We start from the raw sequence: 20,010 nt of genomic DNA on the forward strand, positions 1-20,010 counted from the left end.
GTGTCCCCTGCATCGGCAGGCGGACTCTCAACCACTGCGCCACCAGGGAAGCCCTAGGCAGGTGGATTCTTAATCACTGCACCACCAGGGAAGTCCCCAGCCTTATGATTTCTTAGGTTGGAAAGCCTCAAGTCATCTTTCATTTGCCTTCATTCTCTAAATCTGTTGTTTTACCAAGATTTCTTTACATAAATTTTTCTGATTTCTCCTCTGGGGCTCCAGTCATCACTCTTGTGTAAATGAATGTGATGTCTTTCTACGAGTTCTGTCTGACTCCAGTTTCTCCAATCTACTTGCACACTGCTTTCAGATTAATCTTCCCAAACCAGGGCTCTCATTATGTCATTTTTCTGACCCCAAATCTATATTGGCTCCCTACTGCCTCTCATATAAACTCTACTCTTTTGTTGGCTATTGAGGAATCACCATAATCTGGTTAATTCTATTTATCTAATCTTTTTTCTATTATTCTGAAACCTGGAATTTCTGTACTAAGCTGGGAAAACCAAAATGTGGATATTTAAACAGAATTTAGATGAGCTATACTAAGCACCCAGCTTAAAAGGCAAAATATTAAAAAGCAGAACAAACCCTGATTTGCCTTCATCTTTGTTTCCCTCCAAGTTGAAGCCTTAATGATGTATAAGAGCTTCTTCAATAGACTGCAGTTTCTGTCTAGAGCTAGGGATTTCTGATGGCTTCCTGCATTTCCTTTTTGTGGCTTCCTTTTGTGATTAGATAGATAGCTATAGATATGATTCTTTGTCTTTCTTCTATTTGCTTCTAAGAGTTAATTTCTTTGATGAGTGTATGCTGGGTTTTGGTAAAAGAACAGATTTAGGTTTCATACTTATTTCTAAGAGTTTGTGTGTATACGTGTTCACTGAGGATTGCAAGCTGGTAGGTACTATCCTTCTCAAGACCTCTGAGAGGAGATAAGTATTTGAAGAGAAACATAGAAAACCACCCCCCTTTTACCTCTCTTGGTAAACGTTCTAACTATTGTGGGTCCTAACAACTTGTAATGTGTTGTTGCAATGACTGGAATGTGCACAGCTGGGAGGAGATTGAAACATATGTTCAGAGTTCCACATATGTTGGAAGTCTTGCTGCCTTATTTTATTATGTAGATAAGCATAATGACATATTATTTTCAGTAGTCTATGAGTCAGATTAAACTCTATTTTTTATTCTGCTGTGTACCCCAGGGATGCCAAATCTACTCAACAGATGTTTAGGGAATGAGAGTCCTGGTAGCACAAACACTCCAAGTGGGTTTCTTCGTTATCTCCTGTGAATGTCACCCTCTGAGTCACTGTCCCTGCCACCCCCATGCCTTCCTCACAACCCATCCAACTCCTGCCCCTTCTTGAAGACCAAGTTTGATCCAGCTTTTCTATGAAATCTTCTCAACTCTTTCATGCCCTTTTCCAAACTCTCTTTTCATTTACAATGAGTCCCTCATGGTTTAGTGTGTAGATTGTCCCCAAAGATGGATACCAGCTTTCCTGGTTCTCTCCCCTTCTTAGCACAGGGTAGGATTTCACTCACCTGCCCACTTAGAGTGAGGTGTGGCCACGTGACTCACTTTGGCCAGTGAGATGTGAGTGGACTCCACATGTGTCATTTCTGGGTGGAAGCGTTAAGAGACGTCTTCTCCCTCTGGCACTGCAATCAGCAGTTGGAGATGGCGGTGCTATTAGCCTAGGCCAACGAGTGACTGTAGAGAGTGGTGCCCCCCTGCTGGCCGTTAGACACGGAACATGGACAAGAAATGAACCTCTGTTTAAGCCCCTAAGGTTGTTGGGTCTTTTGTGTCGGCAGCATAACATAGAGCCTATCCTGACTGATCCAGGTTACTCTCCATCCCTCATAATGCAATATGTCTATACTTGGAAATTGAATGCTGGGAGGCCAAAGAACTAACTTATTTACTTCTGCTGTAGATCGAATTCTTTTTGTCAGGCATTCACATTTTCTTTGGAGGGCCTGGAATTACTGATGGATAATGAGATTAAATACCATGGACTGATAGGATTCTGTATAAACCTTCCTTTCCTCTAAAAGAAGGCCCTGGAGGAATCAATGTTCCAATCACTGTTCCAAGAATCTTCCCTCTTCTATTTCTGATAATTAAGGCCAGGGATCTTAGTTAAAGGAAAGCGTGGTGCAAGGAAAGTTTTGTGAGATCACTACTTTATAAATTTCCCCAAAGCTTATCATCAGCCCAGATCACAGGTGAAGGGTCCACAAATATTTGGATAGGTGGTTAGCAAACACAGACTAGTCTAATGAGCTGTGATGCTTCTCTGGACTTGGACACATTTTTGGCTCTGGTTGTCATGGCGCCCCTCCAGGACTTAACTCTCAGTTGATCAGCTTTCCCTGGATACCAGATGCTTCAGCTGCGGTCCAGGGCCTCCGGGGTACAGACCCTGGTGCTTCCTGTGGAGTCACAGCTGCCCTTTCATTTGGAGAGAGTAGGACTTGCTGGTGAATTGGTAGCTGAATTGCTTAATTTCCGTTTTGGAAAGTCTGGGTAAATCTCTTCTTTGGGTTAAGTTATAGCTCTCCTGAGCCTCAATTAATGCCTCTGGCTTTCTGACATGTTTTGTGGTTGAGTCCTGTCCTAGGAGCTACTGGGTTAGTACTGAGGCTGTTATACCCATCATTGCTATAAAAATGCTGCAGTCTACGAAGGTGTCACAGGAAAATGTTGCTATGGGGAGCGCTCCAAATGCTGGGAAACTCTCTACTCCATCATCACTTCTGACCGCGTGGTCCCCTCCAATGCCGTTTGGATATGCTCGTTCCCATTGAATGGCCGCAGCCATGGTCAAGATCTCCGTCTCATCAAGCCCGTACTACCTGTACAAGCTTCCTGGCCAGTCGTTTTGCTGCCACTGGGCTCTTTCCTCTTTCTTCTCCAGGGGCTCATATAGACTGTGCTAGACAGAGCCCCTTTGGCCGTAAGGAACACCTGCCTTTAGAAGGTGGCACGTCCAAAACCTAGGGACAGGAAAATGGCTGCGTCTCAGGATTTACTGGAACCCAGGGACTTAGAAGCCACCAAAAATCTCTCTTCCTCCTTTCTGCTCATCATGCAACATTCTCCTCTGCTCAGCAAGCCAGAGTATCAGCATCCACACTGTAGGAACGATGGCCACCCAGCGTCAGTGAGTCACATCTAACAGCTGCCGCGCCAGGGGTGGGTCCTAGAAAACATTGTTGCCCATGGAAACCATGTGGATGGAGGTGGATGGTGGGAAAAGGTTCCCAGAAGAAAGGGGCTGCTTGTCTGACAAACAAGAGCTGCCTGTTACCCCCAAGCAACAGGAAGAATCTTCCTGGAGTGCCTTCCACACCTGCCACGCGTGAGTCACCAGCCCTCAGACAACCTGCCTGTTTCCATCTCTGAGTTTTATGGATATTGTTGGTTCACCATCTTGAGATACCCCTGCTCTTTGGGAAGCTGTCTTCCTTTTCTCCTACAAAACTCACCTGCTGCACAAATATTTTCAACCAACTCTACGGTATCCAGAAATCCTTCCCGTTCTTGCTTGTTGTAGAGTTGGCTGGGCAAATTAATATGTGTATACAAATATAATTGTCAGCTGTGGCCTCACGTCTCCTGCAGATCTTTGTACAAAGGATCGGAACCCCCAGTTCTCCCGGCTTTGGAAGCTCACAGCCCTCCCGAGCTCGTTACGAATCTCCAGGCGGGGTTCAGGCCCCTCTCACACAATCTCTACAGAGTTGATTCTGGCTTAAAAACCACCCCCTGTGTGTTCTAACAAACCAGACCAAACCAAACCTATCCCTAAGCACTTGCACAAAGTGTATGTGGGCCCAACAGACTTTACCAACGCTGTGCGTGCAGAGACGGAAGGGGGAGGGGCTGCCTCTCAGCAGCACACAAATCTCAGAAGGCAAAGAATTCTCTGCCATCACCCAACCTCTGTTGCTCCACCACCGACCCTGGCGCGTCAAGCATCCTGTTGGAGCTTTTCCACTGCTCTTCCTCCCTGACCTCTTCACTCGTCTCTTCCCACTTCTCGGAAGCAAAACCGATCGCTTGCCCCCTTTTCAGGTCAGCTTGCTGTTCTCCGTGTGAAACCGAAGTTGCGGCCCAAAACTAGATCCGAGCCACATCAGGGGTGCCTGGCTGCCCTCGAAGACTGAGAGAAGATGCAGGACTGGAGGGCGGAAGAGGGAAAGAACAGGGGACCCAGGGGAAAGGCGAGAGGAGGACCCTCAGAGGAGTGAGCCCCAGACCTGGCCGCCGAGAAAGCTGCACGCGGGGCAGGGATCGCGCGGGGTTTGTTTTGTGCCCGGTACAGTGCCTGGCACGTGGTAGGCGCTCAATGTACGTCTGCTGACCCAAGCGTGAGTGTGCTCTGAGAAGACACATCACACAATTGATGCCGTTGCCACATGCATTTGGGGCAAGCTCCAATAATGCACTTCTCTTCAGGAAATATTCAGGTCACGCTAGCAAGTTTAAAGCTCCGAGGAATCCTGAAGGAAAGAAACCTAACTTGCCTTAAGCCAATTGTTGCCATACTTATATGGGCAGAGCCTTCCCCCAGCCCAGCTCCCGTGACACCTGTTCACACTTGGAGGAGCCCAGGTTCCTTGGAAGGGACAGAGAGAGACCCAGGAAGGAGCTGGCAGCTGTGCCAGGACCTGAGCTGTGGGTGCTGGGAGGAGGAGAGGTGGGCGTGCAGGATGCGGTGGACAGAGAGGGTAAGTGCGGAGCCAGAGGGGACAAGGGCACGTCCTGCGTCCCCTTGGGCGGGTTTGCCAAGAGAAGTGGGGACAGAGCCTGCGACTGGGGAAACAGTGGGGGAAGGATGATTTCACAGGGTCACATGTTCAGCTCACTCAAGGGTGGGCAGGTTCCACGCAGCAGCCCTTGCTCTGACAGCTCACAGCCCTTTGTCAGACGTGGAGGTTCTCTTCGGAGATTTATCGCATGGCTCCCCTGAAGCCAAGGAACATTTTCTGTCAATTTTTTTATATAATTTCTTTCTTCCCTCCCTCCCTCTCCCCCCCTCCATCCCTTCCTTTTCCTTAGGAAGGGGGGATTTGTGTCTCTTTTCCCAGTAATGTGGAGACCATGAGAGAAACATCCTTCCTCCTGATCCTCTGACCCTGGATGTATCCTCATTCATTCATTCGGTATTTGGAGTGCCGTTGAGTGGCGTGGGGGGAATATAGCCCTCAAGTCTTAGGTGAGTAGCTTTAACCTAGCGATAATTAAATAATAATAAAAAAGAGCAAGACAATCTAATTAAATTCCAAAGTAGAAAGTCTACACCAGTGATTTTTTTATATTTGATCATTTAGAATCACTAGGGAAATTTAAAAAAAAACAAACATACTCCTGAGTTCCATGCCTGAATCAGAATCTCTGACTTTTAACTTTTAAAATTCTAACAGCTTCCCAGAAAATACTTATAGCGCTTGCACGGCCTGGCACGGTGAACTGGTGTTTGCAAAATGCTGTAGGTGACAGACCAGCTCTTTGAAGTCAAGGATGGAGCCACATCTGACCGGCTGGGTTACCCCAGCTTGCCCCATTTGCTAATGTGGAAGGTGCCAGAGAGGAATCTGGCCCTGGGGACCAGCCAGTCATCTGCTGCACAGAGACCTGTTCACGTGTTCCAAAACTCTAGACCCACACACCGCGTTTCTGCTCTTAATGCCATGAAAGGGTGCAGGGGACCCGTTTTACACTTCTATTTGGTGCCAGGGGCTCCCATGAAGCTTCAGGCTCCAGACTTGCCTGTTAAAGTTGCATCTGTTTCCTCTTTTACCCAAATTCACTGTGTGGGGCAATGATATTAAAGACTTTCCTGAAAGCTGTGACAGATCATTGACAATTATCGGGAAAATAACTCAATAATAATAACAACAATGATTCTACTTCAAAGCCTACATTCCCTAAGCGTGCTTTTTACCCCCAAGGTGTTTTCAAAGCATCTGTGGTTGCTCTGGGGCTGGCTTTTATTGCGAGCATCTTCATAACTGATGCTTCACCTGAGGCCCCGTTCACTTTTTCATAAGTTTAGTCATACGTAGAGATCCTACAGCCATAGCAACTCACTCCAAATAGCTCATTTAGGGTAAGTACACAGAGAGGGTCTGTATCAGGTATTTTAATAATATCACTATGTTATTTAATGCTATCGCACTGAGCTGCTTTTGAACAGTTCAGTGTGATCCCTGTGCATTCCTTCTCAAACCATGTAGTACACGTTTTGGAAACTTTATTAAAATACAGCATATCCTCCCCACCCCCCCACACCTTTTAGTCTTTATTTATTGCTTTAGTTCACTCCTGGATTCTCTTCTCTAGCTGCGGGTCAGGAGAACCATGGATAAATTCATCCTTTGCTTTAAAGTGACAGAACTAGAAATGTCTGATTTCTCTCTGTTTGGAAAAATTGAGTAGCCACGGAATATCCTTAGGACAGTGTTTACACAAGGGAGGTCCCTCCTGCCCATCCTTCCTTCCCTTCTTCCTTCTTTCTTTCCCCCTCCCTCCCTCCCCTCCTTCCTTCCACACTTACTAAATATCCATACTGTGTCAGACAGTGTTCTAGATTCTGAGTCAGACACAAAGGTAAACAAAATACGGTCTGTAAAACTATCTGAAGATGCCACAGCAGGCCTTGGGGGATGCTTTCCTGGCTCATAGTTTCTTTTTCTGCAGACTTCTCTGTTCAAGGTATAAAACTCCTGGGTCAGAGACGTAGGATTTTATTACTCACAGCAACAGATGATCAGAATTGTTTCTGCACTAGCTTTGAGCTACAGTTCCCGCAGGGCAACCCGAACAGGGCCAGATGACACCCATGACTGCAGTGGCTTGCATTATAGGAGAGGATTTCTGAGTTTAGAGAACCCAAAACTTTTACAATGGGCAGCACGCCTGCCCTTTCTTCCAAAAGGAGGTCTTATCTCTGTCTTCTGAGGCTGTCCGACATACATGGAGGGTCTCCCCAAAGCTCTTCCTCTCACCCTTCTTTCAGTCCAAAGAAAAATAAAGCAGCTGACAAGTCTGAAGTGAGGTGTAAGTGGATTTTCCCCCTCTGGGTTAGGCAACTACAGTCCACCGGCCAAATCTAGCTTGCGGTCTGTTTTTGTACATCTCTGGAGCTAGGAATGACTTTACATTTTTAAAAGGTTGTGAAAAAGAGAGAGGGAAGAAAACAAGGAGGAATCTCAGACAGGGGCAGCCCACAAAGCCTAAAATATTTACTATCTCGACCTTTACAGGAAACATGTGCCAACTCCTATTCTAGAAATTGAGCCACATGATAGGAGAAAGGCAACCTATAGAAAAATAGCAGCTACACCATCCCCAGGATGGATGGGATGCTGGAGGCCTGGGATGACCTGCTGCTTTTTCATTCTTTGAGGAGTCCTGTTCCCCTCCCTGCTAGAAAGTGGACTGTGCGACCCTCTGACCCTCCTCCCGTCTTAGAAGATGCAGATTTCTGAGGTTATAAAATTATACTCTCTCTGTATGAGATAAATCAGAAAAGTGAAGAAGAGAATGTAAATTATTGTTCCGATTATGATATGTGATTTCAACAAGTGAGGAGCCTTGACTCAGCTTCCTCTCCCGGTCAGGTGCAGCTACAGCATCAATTAGGATTTAGATGATGTTCTCAGATCCAGGGAATGAGTCGCCGAGAGCCAGGAAAATAATACTAAAGTGTCTGAGCATGCACGGAGCTAGTTGGACAGCTGCTCCAATGGATTTCCGTTGTGTCGTCAACCATCTGAGCTCTGTAAAAATCCTCTCTTTTCAAAATCATCTTGGAGTCCCCGAGCCCTCAGATTCCTGCAGTATCTTATTTTTTTAACCTCTCCATTGACATAAACATCTAAGATGTTTGCTCCTACCTCCCATACGTTGAAACATGCTCTCAAAAATATGGAAAATTGAAAAATATGCTTGAGAATATTGATGCTTATTTTATAATGACTGTGGGATACTTTCTTCCTCCAGGCCCTTTCTGAGGTTCACTCCAGCCTCTAACCTTGGCCTTGGCCTGTGGCATGCAGTGGAGTGATGTAGACCACAGGAGACTTGACGTAAAGTCAGATTTTGACTAAATCAAGAGGGTTATTAAAAGAAGTGGACATTGGAATGATGGTGGTTTGCCACCTTGAAGCAAAATAGTAGTTTTACACCAGAATATTCTATCATCTTAGAAATAGATGTTAATAAAATATGACATTTGAATGACATTTCAGAGGATTGGGATTATACTGAGTATTTTTCGAATATTTATCTAATTCTCACTGGCTGACTACAGAGTATAGAAAGACAACTGGTTTGCTCTAAGGGCTATGTATGTGTTAACTTAATTCCCACATGCCATGAGGAAGATGCTACTGTGAGCCTCACTTGACAGGAGAGGAAACTGAGGCACAGAGAGCAAATGGCTTAGCTCACATGCAAAGCCTGATGATTTATTTCCAGAGGTCGTAGCCTTTCTTGACCAACACCTCAAGTTCTCAGAATTCCTAGTTATGTGCTTGAAGAGTGATTCCCGTCAATGGCCATAAATTAGAATCACCCGGGAAACGTTAAGAAAAATACTGTGGACTGGCTCTCACTCAGACTTTCCTACTGGGGTTGCTGCTACATTTAGGGGCACCTCCTAACATGTGATGTGGATGGAGAATCACTCCTCTAAGGGGTTGTCTTAAGGTTCAGGTACATGCAATAGACACTTGGATTCGTATTTCATTGGTCCGGGGAGGAACCCAGGGATTGGTAATATTTAAAAGCTCTCACATTATTCTCATGCGTGCCTATGGTTGAATACTAGAAACTCACTGCTCTGTGTCGGGCAACATTGAAGAGACATAGTTAATGTCACTTTCCATCTAAACATCCTTAAAGACCATTTAATTAGGCAGCTCTTAACCTAAAGGAGTTTTCATGCTTCACACCAGTGTTTAAATCTGACTCAAACCAAAGACCTCTTTTAAGAGCAAATATTCTGTTTTACCAAATTTATATGTGATGTCACTCACCCACAGAAGTTAATTTTAAAAAATCAATGTAATGCCCTGGGTGTTCAATAAAGGGTAAATAAAAAGAAAATAACTTATAATAAAATATTACAGCTTTAACGTTCAATATGTAAGTGCTCAGACAGAACTACATAAAGGGATGTAGTTGGGCTGTCACCCACACCATCTTGAATGTAGACGCTAGGAACACACACTGCCTCGGGAGTGTCACAGCGACTGCCATTCTTGAGCTGTGTTGCTGTGGGTGTTGCGATTTTTTGAAATCATGAACAACTCTTGGTAAAATTTTGAAGACACAACGTACAGTTTTCTCTTTGACTTACATGATGGTTGCATTCTTGGAAAAGTCAGTGTCTACTAAAACTGTTCAGAAATACTTTCTAATTGGATGTAAAAGTGGAGTTGGGTTCCAGGATCAGAAAGCTATAAACAAGTTTCTCACCTACATAACTGTCTGGTGGGACACTGAAAAGTTGTACAAAATTGTCTTCTGTGTTGCTGGCCTCCATCCCCTCAGTGCAGGAACACCCAACCTTCACAGTTATCAAAAAAAAGGCCCTACATATTTCCCAAACGTTCCCTAGGGGGCGGTAGCCCTCCACTGAGAACTGCTGGTTAGACTTGACTTAGAAATGACTTTTTTCCAGACGAAATCCACACGGGTAAGCGTGTTATTGGCGAGCAAATGTCTACCGTCCTCTATGTATAAAGAAGCACGTGTGCTATGGAAGGAGCCAAGCTAAGGGAAGCCGGCCTTTGTCTGGACTCATACGAGGCTGTCCCCGCACAATGGGACCGAGAGAGGAGACTTGAGGGGTTGCTCTGCCGCTTTGGCAGTCCGTGATATTGGTGACTCAGTTATAAGGACACACGCTGATATTTGACCTGAGTCTGCTAGAATCCAATAACTTAGAAGTGGATCTGCCAGAAAATACAGAAGATGAATTTTTGGAAGCTCCGTTGGAAACTGTGATCTGCTAAGGTAAGCGAGCTATGCTTTCCAATATCTCCATCAAGACAGACTTCCCTGGAGCCTGCGTACATGGGGACATTCTTAGACTTTCGCGTGGAGCCAAACCTTCCCATTTCCTTTCATCCTCTGGCTAAATGAGAAGATCGATGCTTCTGGGGGTTAAATGCTTCCCAACTACTAGGAAACTGGGATGGTGACTTGGTAGTTCATGAATCATGAAGGATTTACCGTGGGGACTCACAGACCCAGAGATGCACACCAAGTACAGACACTAAAAGCACATCAGTGGTGTTGAGAGAAGTACCTTATTTTCCATTTTGAACAGTCTCTGTTTTAAAGCTATGAATAATGTCTCCTGCTCTTCCCAAATCATTTTCTTCTAGGCAGCCTTCATATTATAACACATATGTGCGTCGTCTATTTTCTTTAAATGCCATCTGCTGTGGGGGAGAGTTGATTCTTTTTTGGGGAGGGCTCTTTCTTTTTTAATTAATTAATTAATTTTTGGCTGTGTTGGGTCTTCGTTGCTGCACGCGGGCTTTCTCTAGTTGTGGTGAGCGGGGGCTACTCTTTGTTGAGGTGCACGGGCTTCTCATTACGGTGGCTTCTCTTGTTGTGGAGGACGGGCCTCTTTGTTGAGGTGCACGGGCTTCTCATTACGGTGGCTTCTCTTGTTGTGGAGCACGGGCTCTAGGCGCGCGGGCTTCAGTAGTTGTGGCTCGTGGGCTCTAGAGCGCAGGCTCAGTAGTTGGGGTGCACGGGCTTAGTTGCTCCGCGCCATGTGGGATCCTCCCGGACCAGGGCTCGAACCTGTGTCCCCTGCATTGGCAGGCGGATTCTTAACCACTGCGCCACCAGGGAAGTCCCGAGAGTTGATTCTTAACTCGTGTTACTCTCACACATTCTGGTGAGAGGTTGGTGGCATGGCTCCGATCTGGGGAAAGGAGGTCAGGTAGTTACTTGCTGGTTCTCTTGGTGAAGCTCCTGGCAGAGCCAAGCCTGCCACTCTGGACTCAGAGTGTACACTCGTGTGTACCTTAGGCTGCTTCATTTGGCTCCAAAGGGAGGATTCTTGGGAAGTTTTGAACTGGGTGACAGCAGCATTTTAGACTGTTATTAATTCATGATTCAGAGCCAAAATCAGAGAAAATACATTATGAGGACGTCCACCATGTCAGAACTACCAATATTTTAAAATCTTTCATGAATGGGCTTCCCTGGTGGCGCAGTGGTTGAGAGTCCGCCTGCCGATGCAGGGGACACGGGTTCGTGCCCCGGTCCGGGAAGATCCCACATGCCGCGGAGCGGCTGGGCCCGTGAGCCATGGCCGCTGAGCCTGCGCGACCGCAAAAAAAAAAAAAAAAAAAAAAAAAATCTTTCATGAATACATTTGGGAAATATAATTGCTGGTATAAAATATTCTGGTTTAACCACCCACCATTAAAGGAAAAACTTGAACTGAAAATCCTGATTTTGGAAGAGAAAATATAAATTTTAAAAGATAGTGGTCTGCTTTGTTGGAAAACACACCAGCTTCAGGATCCAGTAGGCCTGTGTTAACATCTTGACTCCCTTTATTTACCAGCCGAGCGGCCTAATAAGTTACTTAGTGCTCTGAGCCTCAGGTTCTTTTTTTTTTTTTAATAAATTTATTTATTTTTGGCTGCGCTGGGTCTTCGTTGCAGTGTGTGGGCTTCTCATTGCGGTGACTTCTCTCGTTGTGGAGCACGGTCTCAGTAGTTGTGGCGCACGGGCTTAGTTGCTCCTCGGCATGTGGTATCTTCCCGGACCAGAGCTCGAGCCAGTGTCCCCTGCACTGGCAGGTGGATTCTTAACCACTGTGCCACCAGGGAAGTCCAAGTCTGAGGTTCTTTACCTGAAAAATATGATTCAAAATATCTATTTTGCAAAGTGATGTTTTGCACAAGGCTAAATGTGAGAGAGAGAGAGAGACAGACAGAATAGTCAAAGACCAAACTGTTAATCCTATCACCAGCCAGGAATAACAATTGGGAAATTAATTTATTACACTCTGTTTTATGGTTAACCAAACTAAATATTTATTTAGCTAGGATATTGTGTCTTGATAATGGTACTACCCAAAAGAGAAAGTATTAATGATGTAGATATAATCTGTTACCACAAATTTTGCATTGCACACTGGGGAGTTAAGTTTGGTTGTCACCCATTCAGGTTTTCACACTTTTGAGTGTGTCAAAAATCAATGGTTCTCAGTAATTTGGGGAGAAACATTCCTTTGATAATCTAATGAGAGCTCACCAAAAAAAACCCAAGTGTCTTCATACATCCCCAAAAGTTTGCATACGATTTTAGGGGCCTCACAGACCACAGAATTCCATACAAGGATCTCTCTGGGGGTCTGTGAACCTTGTATTTGAAATCCCAGAACACATGCTTATTAAGAGAGAGCTTTTATTTTGGGGGTTCTCAATTTTGATAACCATTGCCAGAATTTTATTTTATTTTAAACTAACATATACAACAAATTGCTTGTTAAAAGAGAACAGAGGTCATGGAAAAAATAAATCTGCTTCCAAATTGTGTATAATCTGTGTTTGTTCTCTGCAAACGCTTGGTGAGGAAAGAGGGAAATATTTGAGAGTGGTGTTTATGACACTGGGCACTTGTAATGAGCTGTGGTTTGAACATCCCTGAAGCAGCTCACTTTGTCTCATTGCTTAGAATGATTTCTTCCAGGGTCCGGCCTCTCGCGAAGGAGAAAGGGGAGGGGGTGGGGATGGGTTTGAACTACTGAACAAGGTGGATTGGGGACTTGGCTTCCTGGAGGCTTCCTTGCTGTTCGGTGGTTGCTCTCGGGAAGGTAGGAAAGGAGAAGGTGTGTAATTGACTTGCAGCTCAGAGAGAGATTTTCCTTCCGTTGGAGGTTCATCTGACGCTTACTCCCTGGAAGGATGCTGCTTAGTTATCATTTACGCCTTTTGCCAATTGCTTTATCCAGATCTGGACCTGCTATTGGCCTCGCTGAGGGAGAGTTTTGTTCGGGCTGAGCTGGAGAACTTCAAGGCCAGTTCTGAAAGTCTGGGCACTTAGGGGAAATGAAACCTGCAAGTGATCTTGGTTAAGGTCACTTCACCTCTCAGTTTTCTCAATGTAAAAATAACTGAAGCAAGACTTAATCATCTCCGTGGTTTACCCATTTGGTGATTTCATTCAATTCAACAAATATTTATTGAGCGTTATTTGCCAGGAATGTTCTAGGCACTTGGACTAGATCAGCAAACAAAACAAGCAAAATTCACTGTCCCCCTGGAGGGCATGGTGTGAGGGTCTGGGAGCAGGTATTGGGAGCTGTCATTGCTCATGGGGCAGTGGGTCATTGAGAAGGAGAGGTGGGGCATAGCTTTCCAGGCAAAGAGAACAGCCAGGGCAAAGGCCCTGAGGCTGGCATGACTGTTGCAGGTGGGGAGGGATAGCAGAGTGTGAGGTCAGGGACATAATGGGAGGTGGACACAACTCCATACATGCCCAGATTGGCAAATGGAACTTGGGCTGGGTTTTGAGCCTCATCTACCCCCTAGGGCATGAACGACCCCCTCAGCGTGGAACAGCCTACAAAATATGCAGAGTAGGGGGTGCCCTGAGGAGCCACAGGTCAATCCATCTAAAAAGGGAAGATGAAAGACACCTTTCTCTCGGTCATGATGGCTTTTGGTTCCACACAACTGCAGTGACTCGGTGTCCACTAGTAAAACTTCTGAGGCCCCAGGACTTTGCTCTTCTTCCACGAAATCCCCTACAAGGGGCTCCTGGGTGCCTCACACGTGCTCGAAAATAACCTCATCAGTCCTTCTGGCTCACCACGGCGTCCTTTTGCTTTGCCATTTCCAAGTTTGTCAGTGTCACTGAGAACTTGTCATTGACCACGGGGCATTCTGGCCTGGTCGCTCAGGGATCTTGGCCCAGGGTCAGCTGTCTGTCCCAGGGCTGCACTAGGCTCTCCTGACGGTTACTGACCCTCTTCCAGACCCTCAGCTGGGACCCTTGCTGCAGAGGCCTCCCAAGTGGAGGGTACAGAGAGTGATCATTGGAGTCAGGAAAAGAAAAACCTCTACACTGAATCAATTTCACTTTTAACTTTGAACTTCACAACAAATTGGCTGTATAACTTGGGCTACTTACCCAAACTTTCTGCATGTGTAAAATGGGAATCATAATAGCGTCTTGTCCTCAGGGTACTTCTGTAAGGGGTAACTGACACAGTACACGTAAAGCACTTAGCACGCTCTCTGGCACAAAATATGTGCTCAGTAAATTTATTTTTTAAATCTGAAATTTCTGGAACAGTACTGATTTAAATTTTTTCCCGTGGTACCTTCAGAAAGGTGTTAAGTATAAGTTGGTGCAACGTTTCCATAAAAAAAATTGGTGATGAGTATGAAGAGACATAAAATAATTGTATCCCGTTATACAGGATTTCTTTTTTTAAAAATTTAATTAATTAATTTTTGGCTGCGTTGGGTCTTCGTTGCTGCGCGGGCTTTCTCTAGTTGCGGTGAGCGGGGGCTACTCTTTGTTGAGGTGCACAGGCTTCTCCTCACGGTGGCTTCTCTTGTTGTGGAGCACGGGTTCTAGGCACTCGGGCTTCAGTAGTTGTGGCTAGTGGGCTCTAGAGCGCAGGCTCCGTAGTTGGGGTACGTGGGCTTAGTTGCTCCGCGCCATGTGGGATCTTCCCGGACCAGGGCTCAAACCCGTGTCCCCTGCATCGGCAGGCGGATTCTTAACCACTGCACCACCAGGGAAGTCCCCTGTTATACAGTACTTTTGCTTCTTGGCTATGCTGTGGAAATATTCAGAAGTGTGAACAAAGATATATGTTCAAGAATGTTTATCACAGTATATTTAATAATGGCAAAAAATTGATGGCAATCTAAATGTTCAGTGATATATGTAGTGCATAAAAATAATTATGGTATATGCAAAGATAGAATATTATGCAGCCATTAAAACTAAGGCTTACACAGAATCTTCAATGACATGAGAAAATCCTTGTGCCCTAGCTTTAATTGGAAAATTCAGGAAGCAAAATTATATACTGTATACTACTCAACTTGATAAAAAATTATCTTCTGTTATAGGCAAAGACTGAAGAGGAATATGTATTAAAATGTAACATTTCTGGGTGTAAATGTAAATATTTCTGGATGGTGGAATTACAGATGTTTTTAGTTTCTTCTTTGACTTTTCTGTAGTTTCTAAAATAAACATGAGTTACTTTTTTAAGCAGGAAAAAAAAAGCAGCGCATTTTATTTTTAATTTTATTTTAAAATAATGTGGTAGGTACACCCATACTCATCAGACCATGTGTCTGGAATTTTATTTGGAAACTATGGTTACAGTAAATATAGGTCAACTACTTTCCAAGATTTCTTAATTGGAAACTTAAAAAAAAAAAAAAAACTTCTAAATAAATTATTTCCTGGACTAGATCTGGATGTGAAGGGAAAATAAAATTTTAAAGGAGATGGAATAATGCCTTCAACATCCCCATGTACAAATAACTCTCCCCTTTTGGCCTTCGGGACAGTGTTAGGGTGGGGTTTCTTCTGTTTCTTTTGAGAAACAGCTCCAAGGCCTAGAAGACCATCTGGGCCAAGGGACAAACTTAGCTTTAGAGAACAATAGCTACTATACTCGACTTTATCGCTGTAATGTCAGTGTGACAACAGGAAATGCGAAAGGAAATTGTTTTATCTGGGAGTGGCAGCCCTTGGCAGGTGTTACTACAACAGGCAACCATATTTCCAATAGTGTCCTTTATTTTTAGAGAGTCCTGAATAGAAGAGCTTGCAGCATATGAAAGCGGCATGATAAAATGGTATGGTACAGGGCTTTTCAAATCTTAACACACGTAGAAATTACCTGGGGCCCGGGTTACAAAGCAGCTCTCCCTTCAGTGGGTGTGGGCAGGGCCCCAGATCCTGCATTTCTGTCCAGCTCCCAGGTGATGTGAGTCCTGCTGGGCGAGGACCACACCTTGTCCTATATGAAGGTATAGGACACCGCAAAGGCTTTGTATGTTTCCTAGGAAGAGAGGAGGTGGGGGATGGGATGCTGCCTTATCACTTCATGAAGATCCTCCCAGAGTACTATAGGCCATGGTGCTGGTCCAGTGGCTCTTAACTTTCCTGTACTGCAGAATCACCCAGTATATTAAAAAAAAACAGAGTGAGATGCCTGGGTTCCACCTTACAGAGATTTTGATTCAGTTGGTCCTGGGCGTCCCTTTTTTCAAAAGCTCTCCAGGTGGTTTTGATGGACACTGAGAGTTGCGAGCCCTTACCTGGCCTCCTCCTGACCTGCGTTGACTGGTCAGCCTGGCTCAGGGGTGTTTCTCCTCCTCCTGGCAGCCCCGGCGCCCCTCCCCTTTCCTCAAGAGACCCCCTTGCTTGAAGCATATTCTCAGCCTTATGCATCTTGATTCCAGAAGAATCTTCAGAATGAGATAGAGGGTCCTGACTCAGCTCTCCTGCCCCACTGCTAAGTGGGCATTTCCTGTGGATGCCTCCCGATGGACCCCAAAACAGCCAGTTGGAAAACGTTAGTAGATTAATTTGGAATCTGGCATTTCTGTGACCCCCAGTCAACACGCAGGAAGCTAGTGGAGGATTTGGACAACATTTCTGGCTCTGGATCGCGCCAGAAACTCCCGAAGATTCCAAAACTGGATTTTCTTTTAGAGGTAGAAGTTGATAAACGCTAAAAACTTAACTCCCTTCCCTCTTTATTAGTAAAATGAAAAGATCTGGGAAAGAAGAATTAATGATACACACAAGAAAATGGTTTACATTCCAAAGGAATGCCTTCTCTGACCTCCAGTGAAATAGCTTTAAGAAAACTCAATAACACCCCCGATTGGCAACTACCTTTGGTGGCACAGAAGGTCAGAAAGGAGAAATACTCAGTTTCCTCATTTACAAAAGAGGTTGAGTTGTGGAAAAATGAGAACTGAAAAACTGTAGGAGGTGTTTATTTTGGGGTCAGGGCCACATCAGAATAAGGTTGCATGAAATGAGTTCTTATTTATTTGTTTATCTACCTCCGTACCTGTTTATATTGTGATGAAAACACATAACATCAAATTTACCACCTTAGCCATTTTGAGTGTACAGTTAGGTAATGTGTATTCACATTGTTGTACAATAGATCTCTAGAATTTTCTCCTCTTGCAAAACTGAAACTCCATAGCCATTCAGCATGAATTCCCTCTCCTCCAGCTCCTGGCAATGACCACTCTACTTTCTGTTTCTATGATTTTGACTCCTTTACATATTTCATATGAGTGGAATCAGGCAGTATTTTTTTGGTGACTGGCTTACTTCAAAATGAGTTTATTTTTTAATGAACACTTTCAGAAATAGCCTCTAGACCAGCACAAATTAGACAATCAATAACTGAAAAGTTCTCAGGAGGGTGTTTCGAGCCGCACCGTGGCTGTGTAAGAGGGAAAGGGATGGTTGACACAGGGTGAGCCTGGTCAACGGGTCCGGCGTGGTGTAGGTGCTGCCGTGAGAGGACCAGGCACGTGGGGTCCTGAGTGGCAGGCAGAGGCCACGGCTCCTGCAGGCGTTTGTAAAAAGAAGAGACCAGATGGGAACGCGGCAAAATGTTTCTTTTAAAGAAAAACAAATGAACAAACGGAAATCAGACCCTGGGATTATTTTAATAATCGCACCCAGGGGGTCCTGCCTAACACAGGGTGACTGCTGTTCGTCTGCCATCTCAGCCACTTGAAGGTCACTTCCAGGCTCTCTGGAAGGGCACGGCCTTTCCGCAGTGAAATCTCACTGTGACTTGTGAAGTCACAACACAGCATCGTATACAACTTCACAATAAGTTATGAAGTTGGTAAAGAACGGCACGATTTGTCCTCTTTGATTTGAACTTGAAGGTGCCATTTTTAAGCTCCCCAGACTGAGCTCCCGGAGGTGGAGTCTGGGTCTGCCATGCGGCCAGTGGACAGGCCATGGGACAACGATGCTGGTGGAGCGCAGGCTTGGCATTAGAGCCCCACCCCTATTTCAGGTGAGGATACGAGTCAGCAAACAGCAGATCTTCAAGGAAAAATGGCCTCTCTGCTTCTTGTCCTCTTTGGCCAAGTGCAGAGATTCCAGAAGGTGAGTTCTTGGTACACCAGGAAAATATTTCCTGACCAAGCTCACCAACCCTGACTCGACCAGAGTGATGGCCTAGATGTCAGGGAGGTTGGTGTTTCAGAGGTTGGTGTCTGAAGCCGCTGAGATTTGGTGGGCAAAGAGACGTTGCACAAAGGAAGGGAGTAGGAAACAACTTATAGGGCACTAGAAACCAGAGATGGGAAATTGGGAAGGACAAGTGGATGTGCATTGTAGGGAGATGGACAAAGAGTGGCGGGTGGAAGGAGAGGAGAACGAGCGACTTCCATCCAAACTATGGTTATTTTCTCAAAGGTCATGAGGGCACCCAAACTGAGTTTAGCTTTGAACACTGTCAAGGGTCACCAACCCATAATAAATCAGCCCTCTACGCTGCTTTGCCCGTCTGGGAACATTGGGAAGGAAAGAAGTCAAAGGGGAAGGACAAATTGAAGTCGCTGGATTAGACCCACACCATATAGTAACACGGGGCTTGTCCGGATGCTGATTCCAACATCTTAACTGTAAGAAGACATCGCTGAGTCAATTGGGGAAATTTGAGTGTAAAGTGGATACTACCTGGTAATGAGGAATCTTTGTTGATTTTGTTAGGTGTGACTGTTTCAGCAATCATGTAACAATCATGCTACGGGTTAGAGACGCCTTCTGAAGTATTTACAGCAAAATGGCATGGTATGCGAGAGATGCTTTAAAACAGTCCAGAAAAAAAGTGTGTGTGTGTGTGTGTGTGAGAGAGAGAGAGAGAAAGAGAGAGAAGTGTAAAAAGCAAACAAAGATCGGCAAAATATTGGGATAATTGTTAAAACTGAATCGTGGGCAAAGGAGGGCTCATTGTCATACTTCCTCTGTTCTTGTCTGTGTTTGAAATTTTCCACAATGAAAATGTTTTTCCCCTTGAAAAAGTCTGTATTGATTTAGTTACACAACAGCATCAACACACTAACTCCAGGACCCTCCAGACTGCACATCACACGTGGGAACTCGGAGCCACACATTCCATTGACCTGACTCAACAGAATGCACCGCACACTGTAAACACATCTGCAGTTCACAGTTCTGAGAGAAGCGTCCATGGACACAAGTCTGTGTGGTCAGCCTGGAAAGGTAGAGGCCTCTTCTCTCTGATGGAGATCTGTTTATTCTTTTGCCATTAATGCAATTTTAAAGATTACTGTATGATACAGTTTACCCAGAGGTCTATATTTTACAGGCAGCGTAGACATTCACCATTGGTGGCCCAGGGTGCTTGCCTATCTTGGGTCAATCAAGTGAGATTCGTAGATTGGCTCAGAGGCAGCAAATGGAGGAGGTGGGCAGGTCCATCATGGGCCTGCGCAAGACTTCCGGCGAAGAGTATCTCCTCTTGTTCCCAAAGAACCCCAGCAGGGGGCAGTCTTCCGGCGGGTGCAACCTAGCTGTTTTCAGCCATTTTTCAGGCTTCTCCCTCATCTCCACCTCCTCCTGAGCCAGGTGAAAAATCCACTTGGTTCCTTTCTGACCCTTAGAATTTACTCTTTAAGGCTGCTTAACATCTTCCATCTGTCTTTTTCCTTTCACTGCTCTGGAAACTGGGGTCCCTTTTGCTCCCTTCAGAGTTTTATCTGAATTGCTGGCATTTCTCTGGTTGCAGGGCGCAGACCAGCCAGGCCCAGCTGACACTGAGACTAGCGGCTTACGTTCTGGCATCTTGTAATTTATTTTTATTTTTTTATTTTTATTTTTTTGTGTGGTATGCGGGCCTCCCTCTGTTGTGGCCTCTCCCGTTGCGGAGCACAGGCTCCGGACGCGCAGGCTCAGCGGCC

The 20,010-nt window shown here is 45.2% G+C and overlaps 1 pseudogene; it reads left to right on the plus strand.

Annotated features, from left to right (window-relative positions):
• The first annotated feature begins 3,159 nt into the window (after positions 1 to 3,159).
• LOC112064626 (coiled-coil domain-containing protein 86-like) overlaps positions 3,160 to 20,010 on the plus strand; it is an 87,386-nt pseudogene continuing 70,535 nt past the window's right edge.

Source organism: Physeter macrocephalus, chromosome 10, assembly GCF_002837175.3.
Source record: "Physeter macrocephalus isolate SW-GA chromosome 10, ASM283717v5, whole genome shotgun sequence".
NCBI lineage: Eukaryota > Metazoa > Chordata > Mammalia > Artiodactyla > Physeteridae > Physeter > Physeter macrocephalus.